General features: G+C 42.4%; 1 long non-coding RNA gene across 1 annotated transcript in view; it reads left to right on the top strand.

The window, feature by feature from the left end:
• The window catches only part of LOC131839158 (uncharacterized), a 90,529-nt gene that overhangs the window by 60,535 nt on the left and 10,519 nt on the right, over positions 1 to 19,475 (top strand). Inside the window, exons 2-4 of the long non-coding RNA XR_009356831.1 lie at positions 5,049 to 5,148; positions 6,088 to 6,177; positions 8,925 to 9,140. This is a non-coding gene — a long non-coding RNA (uncharacterized LOC131839158). The remainder of the gene's footprint in view (positions 1 to 5,048; positions 5,149 to 6,087; positions 6,178 to 8,924; positions 9,141 to 19,475) is intronic.

Raw genomic sequence — 19,475 nt, 5'->3', positions numbered from 1 at the left:
GGCCAGAGGAGCCGGAAACGTCTCCCAAAAAGACAAATTCCTACATCCTCTTGAGTTTAGCAATCTCACAATTAACTTTTTATATCAAAGTTTGACAGAAGGACAGCTACATGAACAGATATATATACTCCATGGAGATTTGTATGAGAGTTCAATCATGTTAAAGTTATGTATATTAAGTGTCATGATAAATGTAATTTAAAAAAAGAGTTAGTAGAGCCCAAAGGGAGTAGGATTAAGACTGTGTTGTAGTCCATTTAGTTTGGTGTTTGGTCCCCACCAATGTAACCTGGAAAAGGCCACATAAAAACAAAAATTCCATAATTTTTGGTAATGCAAAAAAGAAATCTGATTTGGAAATAATCCCTTCCAGAACTCCAAGTCTAATTTACATATTTAAGTGCCAGAATTCATCTGTGAGGCGTTCTGTTTGAAAACAGTGATTATTAATGTATAAAACATTTTTTGAACATGTATACTGTATATGAAAGTGCAATGGATTCCTGCAGTGGTGGAGAAATAAAATCCTAGTATAAATAAGTAGTATAAATAAGGCTGATTATATAAAAGACTGAATCAGGCTGTAATAGAGAGTGATCAATCCGATGGTGAAATGCAGAATGCATACCTTACCCAAAGAAATGTAAATTTAAATGTAAAACAAGTGAGCGGGCAGGCCAAACAAAACACTGGTAAGCAAATCTGGCCCTTCAGTCAGTTTGAAACTCTTGGATTCAGGCAGTTCAAATAGAAATACGATTCCATCCCTATCCATGGAGTTCCCAGACTATTGGAGGACACAAACCTGTAAATAACTTTGGTGCCATAGGTTTTGCACTAGTAGAGGGTAGCTGAGTGGTGCAGGAACACAGTTCACCACCTAGTCAAGACAGGCACAAGTCTTAAAGTGGCTGTTATATAATCATTCAGTCAAGAATTTTTACCTGTTAACCTGTAAATCACCCTCTTCTTAAGTATATGTCAGGTTTGCTCCCCGGTATTGTCCACAGCTTACTTTTCTTCATTTCATATTCTATTACCGCTGGGATACACTGAAAATCTGTTTTTTTCCTGAAATAATTTCAGTTGAATCAATTTGAGGTTTTTCAGTTATAAATTAACATCACACATATGAACAATTTTGCCAACTTCTTCTTTTTCAGCATTAATACTTCTTTTCTGTTTTGGTCCATATGCCTTGTCTGGGCCTTCCAAAACAATAACAATGTTTATGTTTGACTGTGGCCACCCTGTGTTGCTCCAGCTTTCATAGGAATTCTTCAGATATTTTGCGTGAAGGTCAATTTAAAATATATTAAAAACTAATCTGGAGGGTACAGACTCAAAAGAATTGAAAGTAGGGACTCGGGCACCTGGGTGGCTCAGTGGGTTAAAGCCTCTGCCTTCAGCTCAGGTCATGATGCCAGGGTCTGGGATTGAGGCCCGCATCAGGCTCTCTGCTCAACAAGGAGCCTGTTTTCCCCCTCTCTCTATCTGCCTCTCTGCCTACTTGTGATTTCTGTCTGTCAAATAAATAAATAAATAAATAAAAGTAGGGACTCATGCGTATTTAAACATCAATGTTCATAGCAGGATTACTCACAGGAGTCAAAAAGTAGAAATGACGCAAATGTCCACCGATGGATGAATGGATAAAGGAAACGTAGTAATACATACAGTGGAGTATTATTCAGCTTTAAGAAGGAATGAAATTCTGGCATATGGTACGATGAGGTCAAACCTCAAAGACAAAAAGCTAAGGGAACGAGGCACACATAGAAAGACAAATATTGTGTGATATTCGACTTCTATGAAGTATCCAGAATAGTCAAATTCGCAGAGACAGAAAGTAGAATAGTGATTACTGGGCCAAGAGGTGTGGGGGGTGTGGTGTGGGGGGTGGTAATAAGAAGTCACTGTTTAATGGGTACAGCTTCAGTTTGGGAAGATGAACAAGTTCTGGAGATGGATGGTGGTGACGATTGCACAACAGGGTGTGTGTTCTTAATGCCATTGGACTGTACACTTCAATATGATGGATTTTACATTATGTATTTTTTACCACAGTAAAACATTTGGAAGTATTTTCTTTTTTTTCAAGTAAGCTCTATTCCCAACATGGGGCTTGAATTCACACCCCAAGATTGAGAGTGGCACGCTCTACAACTGAGCTATCCAGGCACCCCAGAAGTCTGGAAGTATTTATAGCATTCCTTATATTCTGGAATAGTTAAAATGATGTAGAGCATAAAGTGGCATCTGTTCCTTGAAGGTTAAAAACAGTTCACCTGTTGCACATTCTAAAGCTAATTGTCCATTTTTTCTTGATATCTGAACATTTTTTTGGATCTGAAATCATTGCCAATTCTTTTTTCTGAGGTTATTGGTCTAGTTTCTATCTCTTCTATCTCTTTTTGTTTTGTGTCTTGTTTTTTTTTTTTTTTTTTTTTTGAGAGAAAAAGAGAGAGAGAGAATGTGGGCCGGGGGTGGGGAGTAGGGGCAGAGGGAGAGGGAGTGAAAGAATCTTAAGCAGAGCCCCACTGAGCACAGAGCCCCACATAGGGCTCAATCTCAAGACCCCGAGATCACAGCCTGAGCTGAAATGAAGAGTCTGACTTGACTGAGTCACCCAAGTGCCCCAGTTTCTATCTCTTTTTAAGAGAAAACCTAGGTAACTTGTATTTTCCTTGGAACTAATTTGTTTTATCCAAGCCTTGTACTAGCCAAAGCATTTCCTTGTAAGTCTCTGAATTGCTTTGGTACATCTTGTTATTTCCCCCATTATCTCTTAGTATTTTGTATATTCATGAATTCTCCACATCCCCAGTTTAAAAAAAAAAAAAATAGGCCTACTATATTAGTTTTATTTACACATACACGCGTGGGCGTGTGCACACACACACACCCAACTATTGTGTTTCTTAGTTCTAAAGTTTCCATTTAATTCTTTGTTACATTTCTTTTCTGAGATTTTCTACCTCTATTTATTTGTTTCAGGTATGTTCACAAGTGCTTGTTAAAATATTTTTATGATGGCTTTTGAAAATCCTGTCCAGTAACTCCGAGCTCTGTCTCATCTTCTTTTTGGCAATTGTCAATTTGTCTTTCCTCATTCAAGTTGAGATTTTCTCGGTTCTTTGTATGACAAGTGATTTCAGTTATATTCTGGAGTTTGGAGTATCATGTTGAGAGACTCTGCTTCCTCTTTAATCTTGTTTTAAGCAGGTAGTCATCCTGTTTGAGTTTGCATTTGTTAAGTGTCAACAATTACAATATGGCCACACCTCTTGTGATCCTATTTTCCCATTATTTGACTTTGTTCTACAAAGAGCTTCTCTGGGAAGCCCCACATACTTTGGATAATTCCATTGTCCAGTTGTCTCCATTGTCTCTGTATTGAGGACCGCAGGGAGAACTAGGATTTGTTTGTATACTGCTTTTATTTAACTTGTAACATCTCTTCTATCAAGACCTTCAACTATTGTATTACTTACCTTCTCCCACGAGGGGCTGCCCCAGGCCATTTTCATCCCTCCCTACCTTTCATCCCTACCTAGTCTATCTTATCTTCAATGACAAATTAGAAACACAGGTATGTAGCTTTATAGTAGTCCTGCAAATCTTTCTGGGATAGTTAGGATCTCTCCCCTTCCACCCTCACTTCCTAGGCTGCCTGGGGTCTAACTCCCTCTCCCAGTCCTTCCTCCTCTAGGGGCCCTGAACTGCCCTTCCACAGAGGATGTTTGTGCCCACACTCAGTTCAGTAACAGCTGTTGCTAGTTAACTTACTCAGCTTACTCCTCCTGGAAGAGTGATGTAATGGCTTCGAAATATTGGACAGAACTTCTGCTTTTGAGCATTGTGTAATTGTTCAACTGGCAGAGCAAACAGTAAAAGCACAGTTCAGTAACATTCTCATCAACATCAACTCTGGGTCTAAAGGAGGAAGGCCGGTAGGGCTTCAAGAAGGCGGTAGGGGAGAGAGATGGAGAACGCTAGCCCATCTCTGGAGGGAGAGCTTAAGACCCTTGAAGACTCCATGCCTCAGAAAGATTTGGAGAAGTATCACAAAGTCAGTGAAATACATATATTCTGGCTAACAACCAAGAAAAGGCCTGGACTAGGTGGGATGTGAAAATGGCTTGGAACAGCTGTAGGTGGGAAAAGGAAAATAAAGAAATAATTGTAGAATTTGAAAAAAGAAGAGTTGTAAAAAAAATTAAATGATAACAATAGTAAACAAACAAATGGACACCCCCCCCCTCACTTTCCTAATTTTAAAGTGGACAGTGAAGTCAGCCGAAGTATGGTGCTGGGCTTCTCAGAGACTCTCGGTATAAAAAATTGAAAAATCCCCCAAAGAGATTTTTCATAGTGTGGCATATTGTAACAGTTTACATGTAACAAATAAAGCTTTTAACATCATAAAAAGGAGCAATGGGATTGTGTCCTCCGTGAGAAAGTTCTAGATTTTAGTTTTTAAAAAATTAATGCCTATGGTGGAGTCGTCCCATTTTATTTATTTATTTTTTTTAAGATTTTATTTATTTATTTGACAGAGAGAAATCACAAGTAGATGGAGAGGCAGGCAGAGAGAGAGAGAGAGAGGAGGAAGCAGGCTCTCCGCTGAGCAGAGAGCCCGATGCGGGACTCGATCCCGGGACCCCGAGATCATGACCTGAGCCGAAGGCAGCGGCTTAACCCACTGAGCCACCCAGGTGCCCAGTCGTCCCATTTTAAAGTGTGTGATGAGCAATCCCTTCCCCTTCAAATCTGACAGTGGCACCTTCAGATTGAACGTGTGGCCATAACAGGAAATGGAAGCCTTTTGCATGGGAAGGTTGGGTCCAAGAGAAGTTCCTCCCATCCAGCTGGACTCTTGAGTAATGTGTTGAGCAAGGTGAGACTGCTCATTTCTTACTCCTGTGAGAACTTGTTTTAACTGTGCTTCCCTCATTAGGCAGATCAGTGGCCTGCGGGTGGCCTAGTGCATGAGTAGATAAAACTCCAATGTAGAACTTGACCTACTACCTCCATCCTGTTTTCAGGCTGGCTACGGGACAGAAGATGGAAGATAGTAGGAATGGGAGAAGAGGAAAATATTTGTCTGCGAGCAGGAAATGAAGACCTAAGTCCCTAACAGGTTGAGTGAGTGCAGACTCGGATCTAAAGACTGATGGGTTTTGTACCTCAGAGATGAAATTGTATACATGCTGTGTGTCTCTAGACTTGCACAGAGGCTGTCTCTGGGTCTCTATCCTTGTATGGATGACTTCTTACCTCTATCCCATAGGCCATTTCAACATCTGGTCTGCTTTCCAGTCCCCCTTCCCATTCTCCCATTTTGTTTCTACCAGTGGGCTTGGTTATTTGATTAAGGAGTTCTGAGAAAAAGTCCATTTATCCATCAACCCCCCCCCCCCAAATTCCTCCAAAGCAATCCCTCTCCCCTACTGCAAAGGGTTCTCTTACCGTCTCTGCCCTTCTGCGTCAAACCTGGTTCCCAGCCGCTCTGACAAACCAGCTTGCCCTAGGGAGAGGCACAGTCCATTCCTTTCTCAAAGCATTTGCATCTGAAGAGACAACAATCAAAGCTTCAGGTCAACCAAACCCTCTCTAGTTGTGTAATTTCAGACATCAGTACCATGAGACTCTCTTTGGAGGGATTTGTAGGGAGAGGTACTCTGTGTGTTTAGAATTTTAATTTAATAAATAAATCATTTTTAAGCTTATACAATGCAGATTATAATATCTACACAAAAGAATTTTTGAGGGTTTCAAGTGAGACAATGCATACAGCTAGCCCAGTGCCACAAATGAAAAGAGGGTGTGAGGGTGTGACAGGTGGCGGCCTTCTGCTGTGGCACTATTGCTCAGTTTTGCTTCTGTACCAGGTTCTGGGTGAGGCCATGGGACAAGCCACCAGATATGATCATAACAAAACCGTCCTCCAGGCCTCCAGGAGCTCTGCCTAAAGAAAGAAATTTTGCACACACAGACAGCTTAGCTCCCTCTCTCCCAAAATGTTTTCTTATATATTACCTCACTCAGTTCTCTCATTGTGCTTGGTGTGTGTAATTTCTTTAGTCTTCAAGAGACTCGGAGATTCCAAAGGAATTGTCCAAGGTCCACACCCAACTCGGAACAGATGTTCTTTGAGTGAACATAATTCAAAGGGTATGTATATCACAGCAAAATAGTCTCAGTACGAGTAATTGTCACCAAACTACTGAACTCAGGGCTATGGGAGAGGAAAACCAATGAAACTAAGAAGTACTGAAATTTTTTTTCTGAAAGTGGGCATTTGAGTTAGGGTTCAGGAAATATGATCACTGTAAATGTATTATGATCATTGGAAGTTATCAAAATGCTTCTTAAAATTGAGCTTTTATTCATGCTGTCATACTGTAAGAGCCATATGCGAGTCTGTCTCCCCCATCCCACCCCCGTGTGTGTGTGTGTGTGTGTGTGTGTGTGTGTGTGTGTAAATGGGGTGGAGGTTAGTTAATAGAGGGATACTAAGGATGAATATAGTTAGACAGTAAAATAAGGTCTACGTTGTAGTATATCCTCCATAAAAGTGAGCATTCAGTTAATCCCAGAACACACCTGTCATTTTAATTATGATTCTATCAACAAGTTTTACTGCTTATGAGAGGTGCTAACATGGACTTATGTTCCATTTTCCCTGGCATGGTAACAAAGGACAAACTTGGAAAAAAAAAAAGACAAACTCTGTGGTCAGTGACTTTACCCCCTCTGCTTCCATATGGGACCTGAATATTGAAAGCCAGGATTCTGATTAAATTACATGGCTTGTTCCTACATATTTTCAGTTTTTCCTGCTATTGTGCGTGAGATCTATTTTTCTGTGTAACGGTTAACTCTTTACTGCTGATGTATACCACTGTAGTTTCATGGCTCGTTTGGGCAACCCAAGGTTTGATCTTCTCTTAAAGATCACTCTATTTCCCAGTCCCTTTGAGGATAGAAAGGTGACCATGCTGGTGCTAGAGGAGGACGTTCTTTGAGGGTTGGGGGAGCAATTTTCTAGCAAGTGTGGGGTAGAGGCATCTGGGTCCTTCAGTGTGGCATTGGAGGGGCTCTGGAAGTCTGGCCCAGAGTTACCGTGGCGACTGGAAAGTGGTGGCAATGGGGGTCTTCACTGCATCCTACAAACACGCACACATAGAGTATGGTGGGTCTTTCCTTGTTGTGTGGCTTCGGGCTCTAGCTCTCCCGTCCTCCCACAAATTCTGTGAACTGGCTAATATCTTGTGATATGTTCCTTCTTATTTAAACCAGTCCTAGTCCCTTACCCAGTCTCTTTGGATTGCTCTGTAGCAGTTAAAAAGAATTCAATAGGTTAAACCCACTGACATGAAATACCTAAAACATTGTTATGTGAAAAAAACAGAATGCAGTATCACAAACAAAATGGCACATTTCTTCATTTATGCGTATCTTTGCAGATGCCTAGGGAAATGCACCGAGAGCTTCTGAGGAACTACAAACCCAGATGATAACAGTGGCAGCCTTTGGGGAAGAGAGTGGGAGTTGGGAATGGAGTACGGGAAATGCATTTAGACTTGTGCCTTTTGCCCTGTAACTTTCTCTTGAATTTCTACAAGGAAAATGCTTTCAAGTATTGCTTATGTACCTAACACAGCAAAACAAAACAGAAAAAAGAAAACTAGTGGGCCAGAGTGTAGCAAATAGAGAGCAGGAATCTCTAGCTTATCATTAGCTTGATTCCCACTGAACTAATATTATAAGCATTGTCCCATGTACTACACACAGCTTAGATGGAACTGAACGGAGCGGGGGGACTGAATAAGGAGACACATAAAGAGACAAATACTATATTGTGTTGTAATTGGAAGGATAGCCATACAAAGAGGTTTTGTGGGAGCCCCGGGTAGGGGCCTCCTACGCTGATCCAGGAAGAAGGAAGGGAGCATGGCAAAGATTTCCTTGAGAAGGTGACACAGCTCTCCAAGAATAAGCTAACAGAAGGAAAGGAAGGATGCTGAGTGTGCGTGAGGTATTCTGCGAAGTGTGAGCAGGATTATAAACCCATTCTAGCTCCTCAACAAAACTGTTTCTATCCACCACGTGGGCAAGACAGCTGTAAAGCAAGGCATCTTAGAGGGGATTGTGGACAACTGGAGGCACAATTAGAGTGTGTGGTCGGTCTGAGCCTAAACAACCATGGGACAGCACAGACAGTTGCCAAGGCCAACTTGGGGGCAGCTGTCTCCATTACTGGGGGTAATGAAGAAACCAAGAGGATTCCTGGGGGCAGCATTGTCTTCCAGGCAATGTGTGGGCATTTACAAAGAATTTACCCTGTAAGTTATGGAGGCCTTTGTACAGGGACAGGTTGTGTAACCTCTGATGGGCGAACCAGCCAACATCTGTCTTCCCTGCACTGTGCCCTACAGCTGTGGCCTTGTCCCACCTTCTTGTTATTGTCTACCTTATTTCTTTCCCTCCTTTTTCCTACTTGGTGTCCTCATGGTGCCTTTCAGCCAAGACCCCCCAAAGCCTGCCCCCTAACCATTCTTCCCAGCTTCCATTTGAATATCCAGACTTTACCCTTGTCTCTGAAGCCAATCTTTGGCACTATTAGTCTGACTTTTCTTGGTCTACCTAAGTCTTGGGGCCAGTCTGATAAAGTCAGCCTGCCAATGTGATGATGAGGGGTGAGGGCTTGATGAGTCACTGCCCCCAGGAAAGACATTCTTATTTTAGCCAAGCCTCCAGGGCAAGCCATCTCTCACCCCAGAGAGAGACACCAGACTGTGGGAAATCCACAGTCGGCCGTTCTGCCGTCTTGATCAAAATGAATAACCTGGGCTGTGCTCCGGCTGTGCATCCTCTTGTCCCGTCTATTGAGGTCCTTGTCTCTATCTCCTTTCTAGTCTGTAAACTCCGTGAAGGCAGCCCTCAGCATGAACCTGCCATAGCAGAGCTCTGGGAAAGTTGGCTTGAACTCACTCATCCAGCAGAGCTTTATTGAACTCCAACTGGGACCAGGATACTGCTAGTTCTGGCAGCCAGGAGGGGACCTGCTCTGAAGGAGCCAGTCCACTGTGTGCAGAACCACGCTGCTTCCTACTTTCGGAGGGTTACAGTGGGTGAGTGAGAAGAGATGGTCCAGGCATAAATAAACCTACCAAAAAGCCAGACACATATAAATAGCAGTGCTTCCCACATTGTAGCAACAGCTCAGCTGAGTGAAATATATGGACAGGTTCCAGGACCCTGGTACTCGGAGGAGGACAGTCTTACATTTGAATAGAAAGGCTTTTTTTGTTCCCCTCGAGCTTTCTATTTTATTATGAAGCATTTGGAGCAGTAAAGAGCCGGTTGAGAAAATATCTTTATTCAGACCACCTAGATTCAGTGATTGTTAAACATGTTGGCCTATTTACTTCATCTCTTTAAAAAATAATAATAATAATAAGGAAATAAAGACTACGTGTGGAGTTGTAAGCCCTTATATTTCTCCCTAATTCTATTCCCCTGACTTTTTTCCAGAGATCACTATTCTTCTGAGGTTGCTGTGTTTCCCTCTGTTTATATTTTTTATTCTCTTACTGCAGTTGTGTAGTCCAATAAATATGTATGACATTGGTTACATTTTTAAAGTTTACATGAACGCACTCATACTTTGGATGTTTTTTGCAAAAAGCTTCTTTAGTCAACAATCTAATGATGTGATGATATTTCTTTGTTGGGTAAATTTTAATTTACTTGTCCATTTATACACTGATAAACATATAGCTTAATTCTGATTTCTTGTATGTTTCTTTATATGTCTTGTATATGTCTCTTGATATCCTGGTATCTTATATGTCTTCTAAGTTTCTGGCACATAGGGCATAGGAATCATAAATAAAAATGGGTGATGAATGATTTTTTTTTTTACAGATAGTTTTTCTGTTTTTTACAACTATTTATATACCTTTTCTTACTATGTCTGTTTTTCTTCTTATTATTATTTTAAAAATTTTTCCATCAAGACCTCATGCATTATCCATGAAAAGCAAGGTTGCACACATTCAAGTACCACACCAGATTATTCCCAATTACCTTCATTCCTTTTGAATGACAAGGTCACCTCATTTAGCCACTCTGCCTGTCTGGAATCTACCAACATCTTCAGTAGGGCCTTGTGCCTATCAGCTTGAGATTGTGTATTGGATAGAGTCCCAGGGATCTGTCTATTAAGATATATGAGATTCTCAGGAAAGGCTTAGTAGATGGCTTCATGACTAGTCTCCCATATTAGGTGAGGACACTACCTCAAAACGCTACCATTGCCCAAAACAATTCTTCAAAGCCACTCAATTTTTGCGATAATAGTCTATTGCATGGTCATTTGATATTTAAAATGAAACTGATCAAGCACTTTTTAGGGGGTAGGCATTGGTTCAGGTTCTTTAAATTCATTAAATCTTAATCTTTACTATAGCCTTCAGGCATCGGTATTATCTTTATCCTTCTTACTGATGAAAATATAGATGCTGGCTGAGGTATGTAACCTGCCCAAAATGGTACAGGCAAGAAACGGCAGAGGCAGGATTTCAAACCAAGTCTCATGGGCTCCAGAGCCCATGGTGTTGGGTGAAGATAGAGGACACAGATTTTCACCTTCAAAAAAATGCATAGGGGCGCCTGGGTGGCTCAGTGGGTTAAGCCTCTGCCTTCGGCTCAGGTCATGATCTCAGGGTCCTGGGATCGAGTCCCGCATCGGGCTCTCTGCTCAGCAGGGAGCCTGTTTCCTCCTCTCTCTCTGCCTGCCTCTCTGCTTACTTGTGATCTCTCTCTGTCAAATAAATAAATAAAATCTTAAAAAAAAATGCATAAAACCCATTCCTATCAAAAATGAGAACTTGAAGGGCACCTGAGTGGCTTAGTCGGTTAAGTGTCTGCCTTCGGCTCGGGTCATGATCCTGGGGTCCTGGGATCTAGTCCCGCATCAGGCTCCCTGCTTAGCAGGGAGTCTGCTTCTTCCTCTCCCACTCCCCCCGCTTGTGCTCTCTCTCCGTCAAATAAATGAAAAAAATCTTTTTAAAAAAATGAGAGCTTGAATCGAACAAAAAGAAAATAAACCAACTTGAGGGATAACCTTCAAGACAATTGAAATATACTTTTAAAAAATATCAATGTCATGAAAGACAAAAGCTGAGGACATGTTCCAGATAAAAGGAGGCTGAAGACACAGGACAAAGAAATGTAAATGTGTGATACTGGATTAGAGGGGAAAGGATGCTCTAAAAATGTTACTGGGACTACTGGCAGAATTAAACGCAGAATGTCTTTTAGATAAATAATATTAAATCAGTATTGAATTTCCTGAATTTATCGTAGCATTTATGATTAAGGAAGATACCCTTGTTCCTAGGAAAAGCATTCCTTTCACTTTTAGTAATACCGATTACTTCTAATATACCTGTGGATTACTTGTAATTCTTCTGTGAATATTTGATTGTTATCTTTTGGCAATTTAAAAAAGAGGGCATGGTATGACTGGATTGATTTCTATTTGTTTTGTTTTTAATTGTATGTAATTATATGCATATTGAGTGGATCACTGAATCAAGTAAAGAATTAGAACAACCAGGCTGGAAGAGAAAGGAACTGATACTTGACAATGTGATTTTTTTTTTTATTTTTTAAAAATTTTTTATTTTTTATAAACATATATTTTTATCCCCAGGGGTACAGGTCCGTGAATCGCCAGGTCCACACACCCCACAGCACTCACCAAAGCACACACCCCCCCACAATGTCCATAGCCCCACCCCCCTCCCCCCAGCAACCCTCAGTTTGTTTTGTGAGATTGAGAGTCACTTATGGTTTGTCTCCCTCCCAATCCCATCTTGTTTCATTGATTCTTCTCCTACCCACTTAAGCCCCCATGTTGCATCACCACTTCCTCATATCAGAGAGATCATATGATAGTTGTCTTTCGACAATGTGATTTTTAAGGATTCGGTGGGTTTCTTCCATGGGAGCACCCTGCCCCTTACTCATTAACCATTCTCTATAAGGGCCATGACTTCCTTCTGCCTCATTAAACGCCAATTACCCTCTTAGTTTTTAAACATGGCATTTGCACCTGAACTCAAACTGTCAAGTTGTATTAAAAATACATTAGCTTGCTTTTAATTTAATACAGCCTTCAACTAATTTCGGGGCAAAAGGGAGAAAACCCCATTATAAACATTTAAACTAAATTGCTCTAGTAGGGGAGGGAAAATAAGGAGGGCCTCTAGTCCCTATAATCTTTTGAGACTTGATCTGAGGAGTACTTACCCACGAGGCTCTCCCCAGAGGTTCACATCTGGCGAAGGGCCCTCCTTGATAGTCTGCTAGTATTTCTTTGGCACTCTCGTACAGCACTTGATTATTTTGTCAGGAGCACCCCATGAACTGTATGTGTTTCAAGGAAAGATACTGAGTCAAAGATAACTCCTTTTGACCTCCTGTGTCTGGATACAAAAAGATGTGTATAAATATGTAATGCATTAATCTAAATTTCATTTGTAAAGAAAATGCATATCCGTGGGTGTCTGTCTCTGTGCCTATATCTAGAAGTCAGGGTCTGGTGACTCCAGGGGTCATCCTGCTTAGCCCTTTTTATGAAGTTTTTTTTTTTTTGTAGATTTTATTTATTTATTTGACAGAGATCACAAGGAGTCAGAGAGGCAGGCAGAGAGAGAGGAAGGGAAGCAGGCTCCGCACTGAGCAGAGAGCCCGATGTGGGGCTCGATCCCAGGACCCTGGGATTATGACCTGAGCCAAAGGCAGAGGCTTTAACCCACTGAGCCACTCAGGTGCCCCAGCCCTTTTTAATTTAAATTAAAATTTTATTTTATTTGTTTATTTTCCAAAGTTTTATTTAAATTCAAGTTAGTTAGCATATAGTCTAAGAGTGGTTTCAGGAGTAGAGTTTAAGGATTCGTCTTTTATCCCAGGACTCATCAGAACAAGTGTCCTCTTTACAACCCATCCCCATCCCCAGCTAGCCCACCTGAACCTCTCCCTCCAGCAACCCTCAGTTTGTCCCCTATTAAGAGTCTGTTATGGTTTGCTTAACCCTTTATTTTAGATAAAATTCCAATAAGCTCATACAATTTCCCACCTACAGTAGGAACAAAAAAACTGAAAACAAAAAAAAACAACAACAAAAAAGAAGGAATGTAGTCTGCTTGTAGAAGAAAACACTCATGGCAGCAGTAAGTGAAAGACCAACAGAGATGAGGGCAAGAGAATTAGGAAAAGTAGGAGTCTGAGAGCAGGTGATGTCGATAAATGGCAATTCACCAAATATGATTCAAATACTCCAGAGTACTCCATATACTCTGGTTCAGCAGTCAGAGAAATACCTGTTTGTAGAAGTTAAAAGAAAAGTGTTCTAGAACATTTAAATTGTTTCTTTTAAAAAAATTTTTGACATGTCATCCCTGTCCAAAGTTTAGTATATGGGGAACGGCTATATGTGTTTTTTATTAATTGTTGTTTTTCCTGGACACTCATATGGTCCCTGCTTTTAATTTTAAAGCAGATGAATTAGAACATTTTGTATTTCTTCCTTCCAAAAAGATCCCCCAAATGAATTACTCTCGTGGCCCTTGACCAAGTTTTGTCAGAAATGAAACATGACTTCCCTCAGGCACCGTTGCAACCTCCTGTGAAGTGACAAGAGAGCCAGGCGTTCTCCTCCTACACAGGCCCACTTCGTAGACACTGCCCCAGCTTGCCTGGCCAAGTTGGCTCGGAAAACAGGGCCTCCTAGTCCTCCGTCCTCCTCCTCCACGGCCAGCTTCCAGCGTCCCGACTTCCTGAAGGGTCACCCCCTGGGTACAAGGGGCCTCTGTCAGTCTCCACTCCCACCGGAAATAAACTCCAGGGGTCACTGCAGTGATGGACTCCACAAAGCATCAGCGCAGGGTCACGGAGCAGATCAGCTAGTGTCACAGGGGGCCACCCAGGAGCCTCGGCCTGCATGTCCAGTGCGGCTCTCCAGGAAGTCCTTGGCAAGGCCTGTCTTTTCAGTGCTCCCCGCAGCCGGCCACCCAGCTCCTCTTCCTTGAGCCAGGGGCCTTTGCGGAACTCCTGGCCTTTGCTGGCCAAGGCTTCTGCCTTTCAGAGACCAGATGCTGCTGTCCATAACCCAGCTCTCCTGCTAGCTAGTTCAGCCATTCCCCCTCCGCTCCCAGAGCCCCAGAAACTGGAGGTTCACAGGCTCCTTGGGTTCCACCCAGTTTCTCAGGGCTCGGGCCCACTCTGAGGAATCCAGCCTCTTCGCTTGGCTAGAGATCTGCACACTGAGAACCGCTGGGCCGGAGCTCATGTCTTGGGATCAGGCTGTGTCAGTGAAGACACGAACAGGAAAGGGTCACATGTCCCCAAAGTCCAAGCAGCCCTCTAGGATTAGAAACACAGTGGTGGTCACTAACTTTTTCAGATATTTTTGAGAACTAAGAACTGTGTGACTAGATACTTACATTCTAACCCTTGCCCCCTTTAATAACTACTTTTTAAAATAAACAATGGAAACCATCTAAACACATGGCAAGGCTCTATACATTTTTAGAGAATTTGGCATTTAATATAATTGTTTATATAGCTGAATTCAGTGACTAAAGAGGCTCAGAGATTAGATCTTTGGAAAATATGTTCACCAGCCATCTAGCATCTGCTTAACTAGAAAAGAGTCTATTAAAAAAAAAAAAAAGGCAAAATGACAGATCCGAGATATGAGGAGAGGAAAGAAATGGGCAGAAATGAGATATGATGTTTGATGACACTAATATTTGAATTGGCATAAAATGCCCCAGTGCTTACAAATTGATTCCCTACCTACACTTTATTCCTGTCCAGTGCTGCTATATAGGGCCATCTGTAAAGTGCAGCCCATCACTAGGCAAGCACAGTATCAGTGTTGTGCAGGCAGGCCACACTGAGACCTAATACACTGGCCAATCATGGGAATACTGGGTCATCATGAACAGCCACCAGGAGTTCTCTATATATGATGATACCCAAGCCCATCTGAAAAAGAAAAAAAATAGTGAAGGAGACATTTGCTATCTGGGCCAGGACACTGGGATTAACATCCCAGATAAACAGAAGAGACCAAGGCTGCCCCAATCCCCAGGGGTAGAGAGTTAACCAGGAGAGCATGGATTCGCCAGGAGAGGCCTCAGTCCTAGATTGTCTTAGAGGACTGCTTTTGAGTGTGACATCACAGGGCCACTAGAAAGATGAAAAGCATAGGTTGCTGGAGGACATCATGTTCACCACATGGCAAAAGCTTGGCTGCAGTAGGAGGGAATGAAGCCAATGGAAACTACAATGAGAGACTACCTTGGGGTGAGCCTCCTGATGATCTTCTTGGAGGCCCTGAAACTACTTGAGGTTACTAGTTCTATTTCCAGACTTCCCAGTTACGTAACCCTTTGGGGCTAAGCTGAGGCCAGTTGGTTTTCTGTCATATACAACCAGAATGAATTGACCAACTTAGTAGTTGTTTGGCATTATGTATTTCCTCATACTTATGGGAGTAGAACCACAGAAAGGAGAGCTTATAAGTCAAACATGCTAAAGAACAGTACTCTAGAACATAGAGAAACAGAATAAAAGGATTGTGGGAATAGGGGCCATTATTTCCATAGTATAATTGGCATTGTAATTAATAATCTAGCTAATTACATCTATTACACCTTTCTTCTGAATGTCTTTATGTACTAATTCACTTAATCCTCCCCAAAACCCACTGAGGTAGGTGCTAATATTATTGTCCCCATTTTGCAGGCGAGGAAAATCAAGGCACAGAGACTGAGTAACTTGTCTGATGTTATCCAGCTAGGAAATGGAAGACCTGTGGTCCAGATTCCAGGTAGCCTGGTTCCCCAGGCTTAACCACTACGCACAGGGTCACTCTTTAAACAGAAAGGAATTTGTTGGCATGACTGGTGGGTTAGAAGTCCTGCTTGTAAAAACTATTATAAATGTCATACTTTCTTTGATCTATTGCATTAGTCTCTTCATGACTGATTCCCTTGGAGAAGCTAGCCACATAAGAAAATGAAAGGCTGAAAAGCAAAAGCATTCCCTTAAAAAATTTTAGCAATAGAGCTTGTGAATATTGTGAAAAGAGGAAACACAAACAGAACCTACGTTTGGTCTGTTTTGTGGCCATTAATAGGAAGAGAAATATGAGGGAGGAAAAAGCATGATAGCATTAGAAGGAAAAGGGACCAGGACAGATTAAAACAAATATAAAGAGATGGAGACAGCAAGGCAGAGAAGGCAGATATTAAATGATGCAAAAGAAAGGAATATACACTTGCACATGAGATGCACTGACGCTAAGAGAGAGAGCACGCACCATAAGAAAATAAAATACTACCCACAGAAATCGAGCTACATTGTCAGCTCCCTGAGGACAAGGACTGCATCTGATTTGTTGGCTATTAGCTTCCCTAGAGCCAAGCACAGGGCCCGACAGGGAGTAGACTCGAGAAATAGCTGTTGTCCAAATAAATGAAAAAGGCAGAGAAACACAGAGAAAGGAAGGAAGTCTGTAGAGTTTGGAAGCAGGCGGATCTGGGTTCAGATCGTGGCTTTCTAGCTTTAGATTTATGCGATCTGGAGTAAGGTGCTCACTACTTTCAATATTTTTGGGTCTCTCAGTTCTTTGTATGTAAAAGTAAGACTAGGTTCCGGATATTTAGCTATTTTTCTCTTCAAACAGCCCTCCGTACTCTTCCATGACGCTGGGGCTGTGACCACATGGCACCTCTGCTGGCCGGCTGGAGGAGGAAGGGGCTTCTTCCTGAGAGGCTCATTCTCCTCAAAGCTTCTTCACCAAGCCACAGGCGGTTCTTTTCCTATTGCAGCCATGAAACCCAGTTTGCAGTTTTTCCAGCACCCCTGGGCCCCCCTTCGGACATCTCAGCAGCAGCAGAGGCCTGACATTTGGGTCTGAAGTTTGAGGATTCCAGCCTCTTCCCTCTGTTGCCCCAGTCGTGGGGTGGTGCCTGCTTCCCATAGCTGCTGCCTCCTTGATACCCGAGAGTCCTCTTTTTACCCTTTTAGTTCCTAATTATCAGCTTTATTTATTTTTTTTTAAGATTATTTATTTATTTATTTGACAGACAGAGATCACAAGTAGGCAGAGAGGCAGGCAGAGAGAGAGGAAGTGAAGCAGGCTCCCCGCTGAGCAGAGAGCCCGATGCGGGGCTCGAGGCTTTAAACCACTGAGCCACCCAGGTGCCCTAATTATCAGCTTTATACCCAGTCAGCAAGACTTTCAATTCCATCTTCTCTATTTTATTTATTGGTTTATTTATTTTTAGACACACAGAGAGAGGGGAGGGAAGGGCAGAAAGAGAGCAAAAGAGGATCCCAAGCAGGCTCTATGCCTAGCGCAGAGCCGGGTGCCGGGCTCGATCCCTCGACCCTGAGATCATGACCTGAACAGAAATCAAGAGTCAGACACTTAACCACCTGAGCCGCCCAGGTGTCCACCATTTTCTCTGTTTGAATAACTAGTTTGGTTTCCTTCTCTGCCTAGACCCCGACTGAAACAGGATCATAACGCCTGCTTCACGGAATTGCGAGGCTAGATATCTAATGTGCTCCAAATATTGCCTGACGGCGGTAGGAACACCGTAACTGTGAGCTTTATAATGTAGAGAGACACAGTGGAACATTCGACCAGTAATGCCGGAGATGATACAAACGGGCTTTTGTGAAGAACATGGACTTTATGACTTTTGAAGACTTTGACGGCTGTGCTCTGCCTTTTCCAGGCACAGGCACAGAGAACGTATCTAAGTCAGAGACCATATGCCATTGAGTCTAAGACACCACTGATTGCCACACGTACCGTTAATTCTGTGTATTACTAAGAAAATTACTAATCACTACTGATTAAACTATGGTATATCATAGATTGTGAGGCTCATTCTGATATTAGAAATATTAAAGTGTGAAGAAATATATGCCTTTGGGACTCTGAGTGGCTCAGTTGGTTAAGCCGCTCTCTTCTGCTCAGGTCATGATCCCAGAGTCCTGGGATCAAGTCCCACATCAGGCTCCTTGCTTGGTGGGGAGTCTGCTTTTCTCTCTGCCTCTGTCTGCTTGTGCTCTCTCTCTCTCTCTGACAAATAAATAAATAAAATATTTTTTTTTAAAAAAGAAATATATGCCTTTGAACTGGTGAAATATAGCATTTACACTGAACCATGGTGAATTTTAGGTAATGCTTGATGGATCTATAGTCATTCTTTATCCCTTCTCTATAGCACCAACACTAAAAATATACACATACACACACACACTTAGGAAAAGTGAAGATGAAGAAAAACATTTCCTGGCCCAGTATAGATCCTTATTCAAGAGTCCCTGAGAAAGTCAACAATTGGAATCCAGCTCCAAAGAAATAAATCTTTGATTTGGTGTGGCCTGCCCATTTTACCCCAGGGCTCACCTCCCTCACCTGGCAAAGCCTTCCAGAGTATTCTGAGCAAAATAAGCAAGCACACAAACCACAGGCAAATCAGAAGTTTGCTTTCCATTCAGACTGAGAAGGAATGGGAACCTCAAGTGGAAAGTGCCCTTGCTTATTAGCATGACCGGTGGTCTGAGCTAAAATTATCCTGCCTTCAGAACACTCTGTGGGCTTTTATGCATCAAGCTTTTTAAAGCTTCAATCCAAGTATGTTTTGGAATATGGTTATAATCAGAAAAACAAGGACTGCAAAAATAACTCTTTGTGAGTCAATGTATTTCCTGCCCCAAATAAGTTCTTACTATAGCTGGCCCTACACGGCCCTGATCAACATGGGGGAAACAGCCCGGGCCTGATGCCACATCACACACCCTCCAGGCTGCCTGTCTCTCTATCTAGTCAGTGACCACAAGAAAGTGATGAATCGATGGGCCAGAGGGAGAGAGTGAGGGGCAGGAGCAAGAGAGAAAGATGAGTGTGAGATGGCTTGGCACTTCAGATGGGTTTCATTGGCCAGGGTTGCCTTCTTGAATTTTCACCCACTGGTCAAATAGGGGGAAATTGCAGCCTGTCCTTTTGCACCCTCCGTCCTCTGACTTGATCTGAAAGTGGAAGACTGCCAGAGAGCCTCAAGCCTCTTCTAGCTCTGCACACTTGTTGGCAAACACTCGTTTAATAACCCTGGGCGAGCTTCCGTCTTAACTCCCACACCTGTGCCTGGGCTCTGTGAAGAGGACAGTTCAGTCCCAACATGTAAGAACATTGTAAAAAGGAAGATATGGGCTGCCTAATGAATGGGTTTCATGGGACTGTGGAAGTGCTTTCTTCACGGAGGTTAGTCTCAGAAACCATAAACAGGTTGCTGGGAAGAACACAGAGACTAGGCGTACAGAGGGAGTCAGATTAATCAGGTGTTGTATCATGTGCCCTGTTTATTGCA

This window comes from Mustela lutreola, chromosome 8 (assembly GCF_030435805.1).
Source record: "Mustela lutreola isolate mMusLut2 chromosome 8, mMusLut2.pri, whole genome shotgun sequence".
NCBI lineage: Eukaryota > Metazoa > Chordata > Mammalia > Carnivora > Mustelidae > Mustela > Mustela lutreola.
Note: the sequence above shows the minus strand (reverse complement) of the source record. Positions and strands in the feature narration are given on the sequence as shown.